Source organism: Nyctereutes procyonoides, unplaced genomic scaffold (assembly GCF_905146905.1).
Source record: "Nyctereutes procyonoides isolate TBG_1078 unplaced genomic scaffold, NYPRO_anot_genome, whole genome shotgun sequence".
Taxonomy (NCBI): Eukaryota; Metazoa; Chordata; class Mammalia; order Carnivora; family Canidae; genus Nyctereutes; species Nyctereutes procyonoides.
Window position 1 is genome coordinate 19050565 of NW_026575042.1, and position 21523 is coordinate 19072087.

Consider the following 21523-nt stretch of genomic DNA (forward strand, 5'->3'; position numbering starts at 1 on the left):
AGGAGCTGGGTTAGACAATCTTTCAAATTCCTTTTAATTCTAACATTCTATCACTGTATTTAACATGGCAACTCAATTTTCTTAGTATCATTTAATTTCGATAACTACCAGTCATAAGCAGAGATGTTTGCAGGAGAGCCTATTTACTATTTTTATTAGAATATAGTCTTCACAGACCATTCACACTTCTCAGATTTTTTCACTATAATCTCTTTAAAGAGAATAGTCACTGGAATTCTAAGATACCATCATATTTTCAAAACTCCATCTAGAAGTAAATTTCTCATCAGATTACAAAACAAATTATAATTCTTGGGGATAAAGATTCTCTACTGATTTCAAACTTGTTTTCTCTAAGCAGGACTTCTTTTTTTGTTCCCATTCTATTTATGTTCTTATTTGTAATTTGTTGACTTGCTTTTGTAAAGATCATCACCTTGAACTTTGTCCTCGGAATGCTCAGATCCCATTTCCTCTAAATTAGATTTTGTTTATAGTTTTATTTTAAAACAACATTACAAATCCTAAGTCATTAAACATATATTTAAATATCACATAAGATAAAAGTAGTCATTCTCACAGTCATTTTGTGACTGCTTCAATGACAAAAAGTTAAAAATCAAAACAAGAATCCAGTTCAAGCGATATATGGAGAGAGGGGACACATTTCTAGCTAGTGAAGTATATGCATCAGTATGATCCTTTGAGGAGATATTGTTAAGCATATATCCAAAGCCTTAAGAGTTTAACTATGAAATTCCATTTTTAGGAGTATGCCCTGAGGAAATAATGAAAGGTAAGGAAAAGGACAGACATCCCATTATTTAGAGAAATAAAAACCTGGAAACTTAAATGTAAGTAAATACTGGCTGGGTGAGCGCAAGTGAGATGCAACGATGTAATGAAGTACCATGTGGACATTAAAATTATAATGTAAAGCAATACAAAAGGTCATGGGGAAATGGTCATTCTAAAAAGTAGAAAATGGCTGTAAAATAATGTATAGTAGCATTCTATTTCTTATAAAAATATGTATGTATAAATATTTACACATGTTAGAAAGTGACTGGGTGGATACCTGCCAAAACGTGAATTCTGGTTACCTCTTGTTGAAAGATTTATAGGTAGATCTTTTGGTAATTTTCAAGATTACTCCATGGATCATATATTATGTTTACCATAAGAATTATTTAGGAGTAGTAAGTTATAGTTATAAAAATAACTTAAATGTCTAGATTATGCCTAGCTATATAATCAGACCTTCAAGGAGTTGGTCATTTCAAGGATTCAGTATGTGTTTCCTTTCTACTGAATCTAATAATTTTGATCTGGTGCATAATCAACTGAATTTTTTCTTTGTATTAAAGAAAATGAAAACTAGTGATAATGAGCAATAAGATCATCAATCCCTTCACATCCCTCTCATTCTCTGAGGTCTTTCTCTTTTTTTTTAAGATTTTATTAATTTATTCATGAGAGACGCAGAAAGAGAGAGGCACAGACATAGGCAGAGAGAGAAGCAGGCTCCATGCAGGGAGCCCGATGTAGGACTCGATCCTGGGACTCCAGGACCACGCTCTGGGCTAAAGGCAGGCACTAAACAGCTGAGCCATCCAGGGACCCCAGATCTTTAATTTCTAAGTTTTTTGTTTGCTTACTCTTTTTTAAAACAAATGATAACAATTGTGCTTATTTGCCTTTACTTGGTTTTGTGTCCATCCAAGCCCTAGATTTATCTTTTTGCTTCATTTAGCACAGATTTCATTAAATAGTTCAGTGGGACTAGATAAAAGAACAAAGCTACTTAAGCTTTATAACATCTTAAAATCAAAAGTCCTTAGACTGGTTCAGTTTGTTCCTGGGACCCATGGGTTGGCACAATATTCCCAGAACTTAACCACTTGGAGCTTACATAACCTAACACACAAAAGCAAAGTATACTATATCAGCATCCAGTATATTTGTGAAAAACAAGACCATCAATCTTGATGATTTAGGAAAAGTTAATCTTCCTTACATGTACTGCCTATTATTTAATTTTATGCCTTTAAAAGATTACATCTGATAAATCAGCCATAATCAAAACTTTGAACTCCAAATATAATTAACCAAATGGCACCCTAGTGCCATTTAGGTGAAAGTTAATGGGCAGGAAGTTCATGCTGAAAGCCATTTTTTTACAACCTGAACAAAGTGAAAGTGCATGATTAAGCATTAGCTTGGGTGATATCAAGAAAGAGTTTAGTTAAAAAAAAAAACTATACAGACTGATTGATACATTCTGATTGTTCAGAAGTTTATCTTTTTATCACCTATAAAGACAGGCTTCCAAAGCAACATGTTTTTAAACCAATTCTACAGAAACTATTCTTAGCTAAGCAGTGATTCCATTTCAGAGCTCTTCTAAAAGGTCTGTATTGATCAAGCTCCACAATAAAAGTATGGTTCACAGTAAAAATATTCTTTCTTTTTTAAAATAATTGATAGTTCAGCTTTCTCCATCATTTGGACTAGTCTTCCTCCAGTGAGTCTGAAACAAAAGTTCATCATCTTCTTAAAATATAAAAGCATGCACAAATATAATTCCAAGATGAAGAAGCTGAAACAAAAGAAGTCCTTCTCATTTTTCCTTTGAAGCTGCTCTCATCCCATAGGGTCCATGAATGAGTAAGCCTCTCCTATGCCAAGTCTTCAAAGCAAAAACTGAAGTGGAAAACTACTCAATTCTCTGGCAAATCCAGGCAGTGAGGCAAGCCAACCTAGACTGAGGCTTTATTTTCATACTTATTTTTGCTTATGATTTTTCTAAAAGAGTCGAGATTTAAAATTCAGTCTCCAGGATAAATATTTTTGTTTTAAATTTTAATTGGGGGGAAAAGTAATTGGGCTATCAAGAGCCAACTCCTATTCTCAAACACAACTGGAAAGATTATGATGGTAACCCTAAGTCCCTTAACAATGGAATATCTTACTTCAAGTCCTGATCACACAAGAGTGCTTACTGCAAAGCATTCCTGAAACGTCTATCCCCAACTGGTTTGTAACGGTCAATAGGACCTAGTGTGTGTGTTGAATGCAATAAGCACAGAAGTCTCTGGCCAAAACACTTGCAAAGCTTAAATGTAACAGTGGAATCATTCAGACTAGCTCATAAGCTTTAAGGTTAGAAGCTAACATTTTAGTGACCTGCCTGATAATTGAGGGTAAATCACTATGGAAACCCAAAACTGTCCTGGTATGTTGGATAAACAGTTGAGAACGCCATTATGAAATACAACCTGGTGCAGATCTAACAACAAAGGCTTATACACTGATGGTGTGGTTTACCTCCAGGCCTAGTAATTGATTTACATGGACTTTAGCGGGTTATTGGCCATTAAGGAAATCCTGAGGATTAACAGAAGCTCTGCAGTGAGACAGCATTTTGTCTTTAAAAGACAACACCATATTTTGTGGAATAATTAAAAGAATCCTATCCTGCCAAAATGCTGATGGCAAAACCCTCAACCAAGATAAAGGCTTATTTTCACTGAGATATATGTCATTATTAAATGAATAAACAAGTGTTAGGCATATACTAAAGATTTCATTACAATGGATACTAAGAGCATCTATTACTCTGTCAGAGTAATAGATGCTCCCAACTTTTAAACAGGTGGCAGGACTCTAGAGGGTTTGATAGTCTTTGCTTTTTATGCCTGGTTTCTATATTCTGGAAAGTTTTCTATCAATGTCCAAACCATAGTTACACCCATATTAAGATCATTTATTTTAGACATTTGAATTTGCAAACTAGTGGCTATAGGTCTAATTGTGCACTCTAATGTATTTTTGAGCCAGTACTCTTGATGGCCGAATACCAATTCCTTTCTAGATGAGCCTATCTCTGGCTATTCAGAGGTGTTCCTCTTCCCCGCCATCCCATCCCCAAGTTTGTGGAAGCTATTTTCGAAATGACAGTACCTACTTCACCTCTCTTGGTTTGTTTTCCTAAATGAGAGGGCCTAGCGTGTGTCAACCCTCTGCCACCAGCCTGCTACCAGCAGGAAATCAATCTCCTGGCTCCCGTGAAGCTTCTCCCTGCATGTCAGGCTCTGAATCAAAGACAATTGCCAAGTTTTGGGGCTTGTTTCCCTGGATGACAGTGAGTTCTTTACTCTCACCACAGTCTGAGATGAAGATGAAACTCTTCTCACAGTATTTAATGGGAAACAGGGATATTTGGTCATATATCCATGGCTAGTGTGGCATACTCTTTCAGGGCACTGTGCACATGCCCTCACATCCCTTCCCATCCTTGTTCAGACCAGTTTCCTCGTGTGCTTTCACATCAGCAGGCAGCACCTATAATTTTGTGGGCTGATCATCAGATATAAGAAGTATAAATATGCCAATGGAGTGCTCCTGGTGATGAGAACTCTGGGGTATGTCCCACACTTGTTCCAGAGCTGCCTAGCAAGATAGGACCTAACTTCCTCTTTGGAGACTTTTTCTGATACTGTCCCTTTGTTGGCTGCTTCTTTTTTCCAGTCCCGCTCTGTTCCAGCTCTTCCTAAATATATTCCCCAATCCTCATCAGCTGTGCTGGGGGAAGCCTACCTAGGACAGCTCATTTCCCTGAGCCAGGACGAATAAGAAAAATGGGTGAACAGTTCTTGTCAAGACCCTGTACTATTCTCCCAAAACAGTGGCTCCAGTTGGACCTTGTGTGACTTACAGTATATGTGCCATCTCTGTACACATATGGTACTGTCAGTTCTTAAGTGCCCTCAGTCTATAACTCAGTGACACAAGATGCTTGAGGTCACGACATCATCATCCATCAAATGCGTCCATGGTACTTGGCAGTATGTACCGCGTGACGATGCCAAATTTGCAGTGATATCCCAAAATGAGTGTTAACTAACTGTGGGTACACCTTACAAGTTCAGGGTTGTTCAGATTTTGTGTTTGTGGTTTTTTTTTTTTATATTTAATCTATCAAAAGCCAGCATTAATTTACAAACTGAAATCCCATACCTCAACATGGTTGTGAAGCTTACATTTGGAATAACACTTCTGAAACTTTGGCTTTTAATTTGTGACTCTTGAAAATTGCTCTCTGGCAAAAGCAGAGTGAATAAATGCTAATGATGTTGAGGACCCCAGTTCAGAGACTGGTGTTACAATTTTCTAACACATGAAGTATTTAAAGACTGATGAGACAGTACATTATATCTGCATGGTAATTTAGTTCAGAAGTTCACAATTATTTTATTTTCAATATTAATTGCTTTTGTCTCTCAATAAATGACTCTGTAGGAAGTGGAATTCAATTTCATTCATTTTCAATAATCGAGATTGCTTTGAACTAGCTCAATAACTCTCCGTTCCTCTTGGCCTCCGACGTATTGCCAGTGGTAGCACATAAATAATCTCAGTTTTCTTTTCAGATTCCTAAGCAGAGCTGCCCTTTGGCAAAATAGTTAAGCAGACACAGTTTGCCCCCCACAGCCCATTTGCCAGAGTCTCTTCAGCACATACAGCCCCTCCTACTTCTCCAGATTTCTCGTTACCACCCCTGCCCTCTTCTCCTCTTCTCTCCCACTACACCCCAGAGGCAAGTGATAGGAGAAAGTCACTCACACACCTGAGATTTCTAACTCGTTTGTCTTTTTAATCCTGTGCCCTCTGCCTGAGGTAGCCTTCAGCCCACATATCCAAATACACCAGGAAGTGAGCTTAGGGTTCCCATGGCAGCCCACCAGATCCAGAGAGACTCTGGGCTCTCCTCAGGTAAAAGAAAACAAGTGGTTCCTTGCTGGGTTCCTCTTTGTCTCTTCTAGACTCCATCTCTTCTTACTGATTTAGAGGTTTTCACGTATCTCTCTCCTTCACTAAACTATCAGCTTCTCAAGGTAACAAATGACAAGCCATTCATCTATATTTCATGCAATGCTTAGCTGTGTCCCTTGTCAAAGAAGTCTGAATGAATAAATAAAGTAACGGGGGGGGGATTAATGAGTACTTGGGGTAAGAGGCTTGTCTCTCTCTTGTTAGCCACATGAATCCACATTACTTCCTCCCACTTAAGTTTGATCCATTTGCCTTGGTCTCTCCACAGATGCCAGCCCTGATCAAGTTGTACTGGTGCTGCGTCCATGTGGGTCCCACACAGCCCCCACTAAACTGAGAACTCCTCAAGGGCAAGGCAAGGGCAATGGTGCACAAAACCCCCAGTAGGAGCTCCAGTTCATTTCGGGGCAATGTGCAGGATCATAGCATCCTAGCATTTTGTCAGTTTTTCTTTCCGAAGTTCACATTTCAAAAGATGATTACAGGCAGGCACTTCATGGATCAGGGTGCTTGAGGGTCTGTAGGGTCAGTGAGGGAGAGAGATAGGGCCCTTACCCACAAACTCTAACCTTGCCCCGGCGCCCTATTAGACTGAACTCTTCCGCAGAAGCTTTGGAAGTTTTTACCTAACGTCGAAAGCAAAGGGACCTCCAAACCCACTGACCTATCAGTACTCCATCAACATTGAGGGGACACAACACGGGGGCTTTATTTATTGATATGGGATTTCTTTTTATTGGCTTGCAAGTCATTCTCAAGAATGTTGCAGACACTTCCCTCCAGGGATCACAGGTTCCTAGAGGAAAGGACATCAGACTTTCCTGAAGGGGGCTCTGAGCTGGGATGCCAGAACAATGCTCTGTATTTGGCTCTTACAGTCTGCTGTCAAAGATTTAGTTCAGTTCAGGAAGTGCTTACCATGTGCCTGCTAAAGCAAAGGAAACTGCATTTGGATGAAGAATGAGGATGGATAAGGATATGGAATAAAGCAAATATAAATACCTAAGGATAAGGATAAATACATATAAGGATGGGAACCACCTCCTTAGCCCAAGAAAGCTTACAATCATTTGAGAGGGAAAGAAAGGTTTGAGTAATTCCGTTGCTACAGGGAAGAGGGAGCGAAGCTGTGGCAGCTTGTAAGAACAAGACACCCAGTGTGACAGTATAAAGGGACTCCTTTTCATTTCATAACTTATATATTCAAGAGCTGGTAAGGGTTTTGGATATGTCTCTGGTGTCTTTCCCTATAACCCACTGAATGTTCAGGAACTAGACCCAAGGGTGTCATCTGACCCTCACCTTAAGTTCTTACGTGCACACCTGCGTGTGTATGTGTGTGTGTGTGTGTGTGTGTGTGTGTGTGTGTGTGTAGGGGGATGCTTTCATCATGGTTTCCCAGTAGGCTTGTCACCACCAAACTCTGTCATAAGCACTACTCCCAAGTGGCCCAGGGGTGCTGCTGCTGACAGGTCATATGTGCCTTCATTTGCTTCAGAACTCTCACATCTTCCCCCAGCCTGCTTTAGTTCTTTTTGCCTTTCCTTATTGTGGCTACTTTCCAATTTTAAAGGATATCTATCTACCCATTTATTTATTTATTTATTTGTAGCAAGAAAGCGGGGGAGTGGTAGAGGGAGCCACAGAATTTCAAGTAGACTCTGTGCTGGGCACAGAGCCCCACGTGGGGCTCCATCCCACATTCCCAGACCATGACCTGAGGCAAAATCAAAAGTCAGATATCACTCAGGTGCCCCAGATACTTTCCAATTTTAATTACTTTTGATGTTCTGCTTTGAACTCATAGCCCAATTAAGTAGAAATACCCCCAAATTATAAACAAGCATTAAAAATTGAGTCAGGCAACATAGAGGCAGGACAATCTCCTTGCTTCTGCCCAGTACTTTTCCTCAACATCTCCAAGACCTACATTTTTTTTCTTTAAAAATACCTGACTATTTACATCTTAATTGTGGCCCCATCCTCACTAATCCTGGCTTCTTTTTTCTTGTCATGCCCAAGAACTCACTGGTTTATATATTTTTTTCTAGATGGAGAGCATAAAACTACTCCCAAAACTACTGTCAAAATGGCTAAATTAAAAAAGATAAGAAATCACAAGTGTTGGTAAGAATGTGGAGAAAAAAGAACCCTCATGCACTGTTGCTGGGAATGCAAACTGGTACAGTCACTGTGGAAAAGTGTATGGAGGTTCCTCAAAATATTAAAAATAGAAGTGCCATATGATCAATTAATTCTACTACTGGATATTTATTTATTTTAAGATTTTATTTATTTATTCCTGAGAGACACAGGGAGAGAGGCAGAGACACAGGGAGAGGGAGAAGCAGGCTCCATGCAGGGAGCCTGATGTGGGACTTGATCTTGGGTATCCAGGATCATGCCCTGAGCTGAAGGCAGATGCTTAACTGCTGAGCCACCCAGGTGTCCCTACTACTGGATACTTAGACAATAAAATCCCCAAAACACTAATTTGAAAAGATATTTGCCCCCTGTATATTTATTGCAGCATTCTTTACAATAGCCAAGACATGGAAGCATCCTAAGTGTCTATCAATAGTTAAATGGATAAAGATGTGGTATATACACACAATGGAATATTATTCAGGCATAAAAAAGAATGAGATTTTACCACTTGCAACAATATGATTGAACCTAAATGACATTATGAGAAGTAAAATAAATCAGACAGGAAGATAAATACCATATGATTTCACTTATATGTGGAACTTAAGAAAAAATTTAAAAAATGAAAAAGAAAAAAAGAAAAACAAAACAAAACAAAAAACCCAGACCCCTAAATACAGAGAACAAACTAGTGGCTGCCAGAGGGCAGGGGTATGGGGACATGGATGAAACACATAAAGGGGATTAAGAGGTACAAACTTCCAGTTACAAAATAAGCTACAAAGATGAAAAGTACAGCATAGGGAATATAGTCAAGAAGATGATAATAACACTGGTGACACATGGTGACTCATTTATTGTCATGAGTGCTGAATAATGTACAGAACTGCTGAATCATTATGTATACACCTTAAACTAATATAACACTATATTAATTATACTTCAATTAAAAAAATTAAAGCCATCATGACAAAAATTAAGAAACACATTTGAATTCCAGATAAATAATAACTGAGTATAAATAAATAGGTCTCAAATATTGCATGGGAATACTTATACTAAAATATCTGAAATTCCAATTTGCCTCAGTGCTGTAGATTCTTATTTGCAATAACTGGCAACTGTACTTTTTTATATCTCAAAAACAAGTTTTAATGGGCCTACAAGAGGATTTAGGAGGCAGTTTTTAGTATGCTGGTCAAGAATAAAGCTTCTACAAGCTTCTAAGTCTTCTCTTCCTTTTAAATAAATAAATCAGCCTTTTTAAAAAAAGAGTAAAGCTTCTACAATCAGACAAAATAGTTTGCATCCTGTGTATGTCATGTATTGTGATAATAATTATGACTTTTACAAATAGTCTGATACTCATCTCCTCTGGATATAAGGCCCGATTCCACTTCTTCTGTCCAGTATTAGCTAGGTGTGGCCAGTTAGCTTTGGCCAATGAAATGAGAATGGAAGGCCCTTTTCTCTCCCCTTCTGGAGTGATCATAGAGGCATATACTGAAGTAGAGCCTCCATTAGCATGGGTCTCTAAATATCTACAATAAGCAGAGTATCTTAGCATGAATGACAAATACATTTTGGGGGGCTAAATTAGCAAGATTTGTAAGGTAACAGTTTTTTGTAAGAAAAGGCATCAATCTGAAGTCACAAGACATACACCTCAATCTTAAGAATGTTTTACTGATTAGCTTTGTGATGTGTGGCAAATTGCGCCACAGGTCAAGCATCAGAAACATAGTGTTGATTCTCTGTCAACCTGAGATTCACTATAATGAGCATTGACTGCGTGTTCACAGTATGCCCAATAATGCTGTGTATTTTACTGATTATCACAGTCCTCAATCACTTCATCAACAACAAAAGCACATGAATGAGGAGCCACAGCACCTTTATTGGACTAACCACATACCAGACACTGTTCTAAGTACTTTACAAATATTAACTCATCTGATTCTTACAACCTCCCCTTTGGGATAGGTGCAATCACTATCCTCATCTCTTCCATGAGACAGGCACAGGGAAATTAAGTGGCCTACCTTAGCTAACTTAAAAGTTTGGTTATGTGATCAGAACTATTAAAAGGGATAGCAGATGATGAGAAAAGGTGTATATGCCAATATGTAAATCAGCACATCACTTTTTTCACTGATAAAAGCTTTGAATTAGATGGTGGTGCATTGGAAGGAGGCAGCTAAATTAAACAGTAGGATGAATGATCTACCCATACTCTTTACTTTCATTGCAGACTCTTTCAGCTGTCACATTCTTTCTGAAGTTCAATCCACATTTCCAGCATTCATTCCCTTGGACCATTTCCTATGGTTGGCCAATTGAAATTATGATCCCCAAACAACGCATTTCCTCTGCAGTTTCTGCTTCTAATAACTTCTACGTTTCAATGAATGGAATGGAGTCCTTTTGCTCCATGCTTCCAAATGTCCTAGAGTGCTCTTTCTATCCCCTTCCTCAACTGTGGGCTCACTTTTCTACAGCCCCTGTCAGTGTGCTGCTCTACATTTTCCCCTTCCTTTTATTTCTACTGCTCCTATCTCAGCATCATATCTTCTCATCCTGCTTCTCTTTCCATTGTATCCTAAAATATTTTACTTACACAATTGCTTGGTTTTTCTTTCTACAGTGTAGCTCTACCACTCTTGTATCATAATCCAAAGTTTGTGGTGGCTCACCATGCACGACTAACTCAACACATATTCTCCAACTTAGCAGTCAATGTGTTGGTGGACACATTTAATTTTCCACATCACATTTCTAAAGTAGGAATCTCACTTACAGTCCCTCTTCCAGAAGAGAGAAGCTTTGGAGAGAATATTCATATCCTGCAAACTCTGGTTAAGACTGGGATTAAAAAAAAAAAAAAAGACTGGGATAAAGATCATTGTGTATATGTGATGTAGCTGAGCTTGGCTGATTTCTTTGGCAGTGGTCTGTTATGACAGGTCCCTATTTTCCCTTCTTCAACTAATTCCACCTTTGAGTCCAGAGGCTTGTAGTTATCTACATGTTCTGTTGGGACCAAATGGGCAAAATTTATAAAGTCTGACTCCGTTCTTTTCCATACTACATTCCTCCATGCCAGCCTTTTTTTTTTAAAGACTTTATTTATTTATTCATGAGAGAGAGAGAGAGAGAGAGAGAGAGAAGAGAGAGAGAGGCAGAGACACAGGCAGAGGGAGAAGCAGGCTCCATGCAGGAAGCCTGACGCGGGACTCGATCCTGAGACTCCAGGGCCATGCCCTGGGCCTAAGGCAGATGCCAAACCACTGAGCCATCCAGGGATCCCCTCCATGCCAGCTTTATTGGCAATTCTGTTGGTACCTAATCCGTCTGGTTTTTATTTCTTTTTGTCAAAATGCTAAGAACCCATAGGTGAAAGAAGATGGATGATGCCACCAAAACCCTGATAAAATCTGTTTGCAATTTGGTATCAGTATATCTCATGAGTCTCTTAACCAACTTTTTTGAAACATCAACCTGAGGGTTCTGTCCAAGTTCACTACCAGTTGTCCTCCATGTAAGGACATGGTAAGGCATCAAGCCCTTACATCATCATGCATTTTAACTCTTCAAATAGAATTCATTTCCCACCATTTGGGGGGATGGAGGGAGGCTAAAAATTGTGTATTTCAGAGCCGTTATGATGTTACCTTCTTCAAGTGTAAAGGTAGTTTCTCATTTCATAAATTCTTAACTCAATCCAGTTTCCTTCTCTCCCTTCCCCTCTCTACTTAGGTTTGTTCATCTTGCACTATTTTATTTATACACTTGCCTCATCAACTTTTCTGAGCTATAACTTACTCAAGGTATCTGTTAACTGATAGCTCACACTCACTAATGCATTAATATCTTTAAAAATATTGACTGAATTGAATGTAAGATTAGTTTTCAACAGGTTAGTGACCAAACAAAGCTCTATTAACAATAAGAGTTTTTTCTTTACTAATTCAAGGATTTATATGACTTTATTTTTGCAAATATCCTTATCTTCCACTTGTGCTTCTCATATTTATATGCCCTTAAAAATTCAAAGAAGCCCACTCTACTATGGTTTCTGGTATGAGGCATCTTGAGACAGTTCTTTGAAAGTATTTGCAAGCTTTTTTCTTTCCTTATAACCCTCAGTCTTATTGTTGCAAATACTCCCTCTTTCCTACATTTACAAACAGAATGTTCATAACAATTATACCTTTCTATTCCTCCCCCATACATGTACTTCATCTGTGTCTTAATATTTCTGACAAATAGTTTAAACTTTGCACTATCTCAACACCTGTTTTTCCTCTGTAAGGATTAGACATTTTCATGTAAAATTCTACTCCTTCCTTTTCTGTAGCCCCACATAGAAAGCCCTACTCCACTTTTGTTTAACATGGCATATCAAAGATACACATTCATCTTTACCTGCTCCTCAATGGCATCAATCCATAAGGTCATAGAGAATGGGAGAGGGGACAATAGCAGGCGAAACACATAAAAAAAATCGGTAACTGAAAACTATATGGGAAACTTAGTAAACCACAGAGAAATACAACATTTAACTGTGGACTGAGTCAAAGAGGAGCAGACAGTCATCAAGAACCAAATCAATTCATATAACAAAAGAAAATGCAATCATAGCAAAGGACATCTACAAGCAACACTTGCACAATCATATGCACAATACTGAAAGCTGATCAAAAGCATGATATAACTATAATAAACAATGAGCACACCAATGTAATGGCAAAGAGTTAAACCTCTATCTTCTATCTTCCAGAAAATGACTGCTCCTTTTGAATAACCACAACACAAAACATGAACAGTTAAATTAGAAATATTAGAAGAGAATAAAAGAAAACTGCTGAAAAGTTGGAAATGGTAGCCTCAAGAGAGTAGGGAACTCTGCTGGAAAATGGTAGATCATGGAATTGCTGTATTTTGTTAGGTTTAGAGAACTACTTGACTTCTTTTTTTTTTTTTTTAACGATAGTCATACAGAGAGAGAGAGAGAGAGAGAGAGAGAGAGAGAGGCAGAGGGAGAAGCAGGCTCCATGCACTGGGAGCCCGACGTGGGATTCGATCCCGGGTCTCCAGGATCGCGCCCTGGGCCAAAGGCAGGCGCCAAACCGCTGCGCCACCCAGGGATCCCGAGAACTACTTGACTTCTTGAATACATGTGATACTTTTCTTTTAAAATGACATCACTTAACTCAAGTGTAACGATGTAATTTTAATATTTCTGAAATCATGAGCCTTTTGACAAGGTTTATTTAAAAAGTATTAAATCAAGGGTTCCATTTGTGAGATTATCTCTTGTGTAAAATATTGACCATATCATGATGGCATTGGTTGTTAAGGAATGAAATGTGTCTCATGTGTTCAAAGAAAGCTAACCCTCTGGTGGTAAACATGCCACCTCCAAGATCCCTTTCCATAATCACAGTCTAAGAGTGGGCAGAGGCAGAGCTTTCCAGGCTTGATTCTTCCACAGTCATCTCAACCTGCCATCTAAAGGTGCTACATGAAACTGTGATTCTAGAGACTAGCTAGCCATACTTTCTTACATAAGCTTGGCATATGCTTTTCAAAGAGTTGGAAAAGCAACTTTTCCTCACCTACCTAAAAAACACCTAAATAGTTTTAAAAATTCAGAGCAAATGCTCCTTCTTCTTTGAAGCTTTCCTCCTCAAATAATTAATGGTGCCCCCTTCCTGTTTGCTTGATTATTCATTACATCACACACAGCCAATTACCTCTTTACATACATGCCTTCCCCTTTTACTAGACTTTGAGGTACTTGAGGGAAGGAGCTGCAGGTTGTTTTTTTTATTCTTAGTGCCAAAATATTATCAAATAAATAGATTCAGGAAATTAGATGGCTCCTATTAAATATCTGAAATTTCATTAATTTTATAGGAAATCACCCATAGCCCAGCATCTGCTTCTATCTGGAAGTTCAACCAATATGAAGATGGTAAGCTAAGATAACATATTTTAATTCTTAACACTATACAAGAAGTATGCTATTTAAATATGCCTACAGAGCTAAAATGTTCAAAGTATGCAATCTCGCATTCATGAATCTCACAGCCTATCCTGGAAAGTCTCCTAGCTTTTTCATGACAAGCATCTAAATTGGAAAAAAGAAGGGTCAGAGTGATGGAAATAAGCAAGAAAAAATTGCTGGTGTGAACTGTACATATTCCAATGTCAATGCTGAAATTCTTGAAACTCTACATCAATATTTGGCAGAACTTTGACAATTCTCAATCAAATCATATGAATGCTAGAGTCTATAGTGGAAGATGACAAATTTATCTAGAATTGGCAGAAGGATAGGTCTTTTGATGAGCCTCAGCCTGCCCTTCCAAACCTAGTTCCTTTCTCTCAGTTCCTGGGATCTCAGGGATTCCACAGGCACTCCTGAAGAGCCCCACTCTTGTTCTGAGCTACCCCAAACTGGCCTGGTCCACAAGACTTCTCCAAATCAGCTGAAAAAATATGCCTGGTTATATTTCTGTACCAGGAACAATTATATCATTACTGAACTAAAAAGCAGCAGCCCGAATTTCTTTCTCTGCAGATCTTTTTTGTCCTATAAAACCATGAAGGCATGGCTGGATGAAGTAAAACAATCAGAAAAAGAATGAAGAAATCTGAGAGCAAGTGTCTGGCAGGAGAATCCACTAGTTCACTGCCACCATAAAGATTAATCAGCACATACACGATGTTTCAGAAATCTAGACACCATTATAAACATTTTTTAACAACTTGAGTGAATGTGTATAAGCAAAACTTGTACAATGAAGTAAGCCCTTTGACATCATAACAATACATTCCTTCAAAATATCAACATTCTGCTTTTACTGACATGCATTAACATGGGAAAGTTGGATGCACTGAATTGGGATATTATACACTGGAGGGTTGGGTGGAGCTACTTTGTATAAAGTATTCTACAATGTACAGCTATTCAGATAAAACATGTAGGAAATACAAAATGGTAATTTGGATGGCCCAAATCACCAACTGAACTGTTTTTCAATCCTGTGTTTTTCACTATGTAGACAATACTTACACAAAGCAAAGGGATGAAATAAACAATGATCTTGCTAATCTTTATGAACAGAACAACCTGCATAAATCAGTTCAGAAATGCTAGTAGAAAGCATGGTGCAGTGGGAAGAGCAGAGATTGGAACCCAAAGGACCTAGATTTAAATTCTCTGAGCCTCTCCGTTTACTTATCTACAAAAATAGGGCAAACAAGAGCCATTATATTGAATGATTAGAAAAAAGGACCCAGCATAGGCTTAATAAACAGTGATTATTTCTCCAAAATAAACCACAGCCCTTCATTGTATTTTACCCACATACACATGGTCTCAAATATGAAACTCTTTGATGTTTTGTTATGCTACTTTACATATGGTATGAAAACTGAGTGAATTTTTTACAAACTCCTTTCTCTTCTTCTAGCAGGTTGTTTTACATAAACATAAACATTTTTTTTAATGAATCCCTCCCCCCACCCCAACCAGCCTTTCCTTATGGATTGCACCCCGACCTAATTACATAAGTACCTGATGGGCTGGAAAGCTTCCAAAAGGGCCTCTTAGGAAAAACAATCTGAAGGGTTTTCTTCCCCTTCTTTTGTAATTACATAATTACTCAGCTGACTAATATGAGTCACCGTGTGCCATTCTAATCTCCCAGGCACAAAATAGTTTTATTATTTTCCTTGGAACTACCTAATTACCCAATGGATAGCAATAACTCCCAGGATCTTTTCAGTAAGTAATCTGTAAAGCTCAAGGCTGAAATTCCTCCAGAAGTCTTTGAAAATGGAGGAGAACTTAGAATAATATTATCATTTGCCACATGAGACCCTGATGTTCTTGGTGACAAGAGTGGTCCAATGATATGCTACAAACGCATTTGGAGAAAAATTTGGGCACGCAGTAAGTTAATGAGGCAGATTCTCCCTGCTGGGTCTTAGAAAAGAAGCACTCCTGAGCCAGAACAGCAGTGGCTGAGTGTACATCTCATCAGTTAAGAAATTAGTAAGCAGTCCCAAAATATGTGTTATTTATTTATACATTATAGACATCTGCTATAATTGAGCCACATATTAACCATCAGCAAAACTTGATTACTATTCAGATAAAACCTCGATACCAACCAAGGCAGGAGAACGCTGCCATGTGGAATACCAAAGTCTCCAATATATTCTAGAATTACTCTACAATTAACTTGTAGTTGTTCAGTCTCTATTAACTTAGGGAATAGACTAGGAGACTTCCTATATTGATTTTTCCCCCTCTCTTGAAAAGGAATACAGAGGAAAGTCACACAGGCCCCTGGATATTTTCCAGGGGATGCTCAGAACCAAAAGGCACAATAGACTTCTCTCCATTCCTTTCCTGACCCTCTGGTTCCCCTAATTTCTCATCTGGCCACAGGAAGGGTGGATTTATAAAAGCCTCTTTCTGGTCTACAGTCTAAAAGGTTGGGCAGACTACATGATTTACAAAGCCAACATGTTGGCCTATGCCCTGGATATGATAGATTTCTAATAAAAAGAAATGCATATTTATCCAAGCTATTGAACAGCTAGGTCTAATCGATATTAAATCTGATCAAGGCATTTTCCAATGTATAATAAAATACTAAGTCATGTTCATAATTCAACTGCATTTAGAACTGTCCTTTATAGTTCCAGTTCATTAAAACATTTTAAGAAAAAAGCCACATTAAATTCTATTTAGAGTAATATTGAACCTAAAGAACTTCAGAAGCTTCACTAGTGTGGCTGAACCTAGTAATACACTTGTCATTTACTGAAGTAATTATTGATCTGAGTCCATGACAATGAATTTTATTTTCCAAATATTCACAGCACATATTTTACAAAAATTTCATAGGTTTTAGGAAAAAACTAATACATCAGAAAAACCACTCAGTCAAGTCTGATTGTTCTGATTCTTTGGTATGTAAGCCAAAGCGTACATTGTAGAAGTAGCAACACTGAAGTCGTTTTGACAGTTAAACACAAACAGAGCCCCAAACAATGAACACACAGAAACCGTACCCTCCCCTAGAGGGAGGTGCCTCTGGCTCTGAATGTCTGGAAGGGAGCCAACAGGCTGTCCATTAACTTAAACCTTCCAGAAAAGAATACTTACCTCACCGTCTCTCCTGGAAGGGCCTTCTGATCAACATTCCTGTCCCCTACCTTGGGTCCCTATTCTTTCTCGATTTTGTTCATTTGGGAAGAGCAGAAAAGGGGCCAGAAAGCTCAGGGACATATCTATAAATGACAAACTCTCACTCTCTCTTTCCAGCTTTGAAGTTTAAGACTCTCCTCATCAAACAGTTGGGAAAGTTGCTTTTGCAGGGATGCACTCGAACTGTGCTTACTCACGCTTTTAGACCACTGATTTCCTAGAAACACCTGACATCTTTCCTCTTCTTATACCTCTTGGTGCCACCAAACTAGAGCATAGTTTGCGACTTTGTCCTTCGAAGTCCCTGGCTATCGTCCATTTCTCCAATTACAACACAAATGCTCTGACTCCCCTGCAAGCTACAAACTGCTAGAGGCAAATGGAGCATTCACTGAAAATAATGGAGACAAAGAGAGAGACGACTGCTGTTTTAGGTGCAGGAATGGTTCAAAGATTCCAGGACTAGCCTTAGATAGTTGGTTAACTATTGCTTCCTGCAGATCCCATTGTTACTAGAAAGAAGTGTAAAAATTGTAGAAATTATTTCAGTAACATTAGAAAGACCCTTAGGTTCAATTTACTATTCAGTTAGTCTACAAAAAATGGGGTACCGACTATTCTCCAGATACTATTTACAAGCCACCAAAGACACAATTCATTCACTTTCCCATCTGAGTCATTACAAGCCAGGGACATGCTGGCCACACACACCACGGGTCCCAACACAGGGAGCCTCGATGCACCAGTTCAGGGCTCTGATTACTATAGTAGGGCCTGATAAGGAAGAACTTAAGGATTATTTGGAACTTTAGAATCTATATAACTAGGCTTCCTGCCTCCATCCCTCCCTTCCATCTTTTATTCTAATACATATGCATGAAGGATAGAGAGCCCTACACAGGATACAACAGTGGGAGACCTAGGTATGGTTCCTGCCTTATACTTACAACACTTGACACAAGTCCAAGTTCTCAAGTTTTGCCCAATTTGGGAATAAGATATTAATGTGAGAATTATACAAATGTCTAAAATTTCAACTGTCTTTCATCCTTGGTATATTTTTGTCCCCCAAATTTATTGAGGTATGACTGATGAAATTTGAATAAACTTAAGTTACACACAGTATGATTTTTTAGGGTGTCTAGCCTAATGATTTAATATGTGTACACACTGTAAAATGATTAACATCATTAAGCTACTCTTTCACTTCACATACTTATCATTTGTGTGTGTGTGTGTGTGTGTGTGTGTGTGTGTGTGGTACAAAGTCTCAAGACCTACTTTTTAGAAAATTCAAGTACATAATATAGCATTAATTATAGTCACCATGCTGTACATTAGATCCTCAGAACTTACTCATCTTATAACTGGATGTCTGGGTCCTCTGACCGAAATCTCCCTATTTCCACCATGCGCTAGCCCCTGGCAATCACTGTTCCGTAGTGGTTCTTAGAGCTCAAACTTTTTAAATTTCACTTATGAGTGAAAACATAAATGTCATTAGTCCTTGAGTGTGTGGGAGGGCCATGAGGCATTAAATACAAATTTTGTCAAAGAAAAGGGAAGAGTCTCTTAAAGGACTGACCGAAAGGTTTTGTTGTCTGAATTTCTTCCCTGAACTTTTTTACCTTCTGTTGATCTCTTCATGTACTTTTAAAAATTTCACTGGATTGGAACAAGAAAGAAAGAAAAGAAAGAAGAAATGGAAAAGCCGGAGAGGTCTGTAGAGCATCAGGTCCCCAGTGGGGATGGCTTGTGCTCCATGTCCTTACACACACACGGTTTCTATTAAAACCATTGAGAAGTACTCCTGAACAGTGTCAACCACACGTTTCCTCAGTGAGCTACAAAATAAAGTGCTATTAATTCTCACCAATATTCATGAAATGATTGTCTTTTATTGCACATGTCTAACCTCCTACCATGGGCTTGAGATTCCCTATACTTTTCTGACCCATGGGCGAACCTTTTTCCATCTTAGGGAGCATACCGAGTAGTCATAAAATGGTCAAAGCTGCCTTTAGTTATAAGGTTTAATAGGCTATTCAGACAGGAATCATATTGATGTAATTATAAGTAGCTTTTTTTTTTTTTTTAAAGAAAAGTTCCCTAATGCTTACTTTTCCTTCCCTCTCTTTGAATTCCCTATTAGGAATAAACTTTCTTTCTTTCTGGACAAAGACCTTCTTTTTGAATGTATTAATACATCACTCCAAATTTTCCTTTTTCTTTTTCTTAAAATTTTGATTCACTTCCAAGTTCTGATGAAAGTGTTTCTTTTTTTTAAATGTAATTTAAAGAAACACATTACATTTTACATCTACTCTGACCATTCTCAGGTTACAAGCCTCTGAAGTGTGCTTGGCCTGTTGCCGGGTGTATTTATTACCATTAATAAATGAGTCGCTGGTGTAAGAATGCAAATTTTATGTGGCCCATGTATAAATGAGCCTGTTAAGAATGACCAGATACACATTTTATGTGACTGCTAAATAATTATGTCATAGAAATACAGCTTGTGAATTCAACATTAAAGAAAGAAATGGATTCAAATAACGTTAGAGTATTTGTCAAAACAGGTTTTTGGTGAGTTAAGGACATAAAAAAAGGACAAAAGAAAATGCTCAGGTTACAGGAAGAGAATGTAGAAGCCTAAGTTTACTACAGTGGCCTCTGAAGTCCACTCTTCTACTTTCATTCATTATATTATGCAGGCACATCCAAATCACAACATCGCTCTTGTGTTTTGAACACTGTCATCTGTGAAGGCAGGTATTAGATGAGGGACATCTGAAGCTGCGCCTACCAACAGCCACAACATATGAACCATCAGAATTGAGAAAATGGTATCTGATAAGGGGGACATGGCAGTGAAGGAGACAGATATGATCTCAGAGCTCATATTCTGGGGGTTATGGACATTCAATAACCAATCATGCAGTGTATTAGAGTGTCATACACATATTATTTGGTGTCTGTCAAGTGGCATAAGCCAGAGTTCTCTGAATGGTCCTTTCACATCAAGCTATTCCATCCAATTATAAATCTCAATATTAATTTAGTATCATTTCTCTAGTCTGCCCATTGAGCAGCAGCTTAACATGGAAGGGCTAAATCGACTAGCCACAGGGAGTCAAGGGCAGATAGTAAGGCATTCCGCAAACCAAAGGAGCACAGCACCAAAAACTACTGGGTGTTAAAACACAGATACCATTCTAGAACATTTGAATGAGACAATAGTTACTTAATTTTGCCTTAGACACAATCTGAGAACTTAATCTACATTCCCAATGCCTTCATTAAATATTGTACTATCCTCTCTCTTTATTAGTCAATCTGTTGGTCAGTGAGTGTGGCCTGGGAGAGCCATGCAATGTTTTACAATTATTAGAAAGCACCGGCCAAGCTTAAATGTGAGATTTTCTATAATCAACCACATGATCTAGTTGAGTGTTTTTCTTTTGTTTTGTTTTCAAAGAATGGGTAACACCAGCAATATTCCCATATTAGCATCAATCAACAGGATCACAGTAGTGTTTAGCTTCCCTCTGAAATGGTAATGTGCCCTCCATCTAGGATAATCTCTTTTACTGCTAACATTATTAGACTAGAGGTGGAGGAGGTTGGCAAGGTGGGTTTCAGTCACTGACTTTATTATATGCTCTGCATTTGGGGGCAGCTGCTTTGAAAATTTCGATCTTTAATTGCACAATTAAAACAGTCTAGGCTTTTCAGTATTTTGCCTTACTCTGTTCCTTGGATGCTATATTATCACCTCTGCTTAATACCTTTATTCATTATTCCTGCATTTCTGCAGCAACTCTAACTCCATCCTCAACCATTTGCACATACATTTATTTATTTATTTATTTTTATTTATTTATTTATTTATTTATTTATTTATTTTTAAATATTTTATTTATTTATTCATGAAAGACATGACGGGGGAGGGGGGAGAGAGAGAGAGAGAGAGAGAGAGAGAGAGAGAGAGACATACAGAGAGAGAGAGGCAGAGACACAGGCAGAGGGAGAAGTAGGCTCCATGCAGGGAGCCCGATGTGGGACTGGATCCCGGGTCTCCAGGATCACGCCCTGGGCTGAAGGCGGCGCTAAACCGCTGAGCCACCCGGGCTGCCACATTTATTTTTTCAATAGATATTTACTTATTATTTTATACTAATTGGGTATTGAGAATGGGCAAATAGATGTATAAGGAATAATCTATGACTTCAAGAACTTCACAATCTAAAAGAGGACTTCAGAGTGGAGGAGCATAGCAGGGATTAAAAAAAAAAAAATTCTTAGCCAGAG

The 21523-nt window shown here is 38.3% G+C and overlaps 1 protein-coding gene across 1 annotated transcript in view; it reads right to left on the reverse strand.

Moving 5' to 3' along the window:
- RARB (retinoic acid receptor beta) overlaps positions 1 to 21523 on the reverse strand; it is a 722113-nt gene that overhangs the window by 511615 nt on the left and 188975 nt on the right. The gene's annotated exons all lie outside the window — the stretch shown is intronic.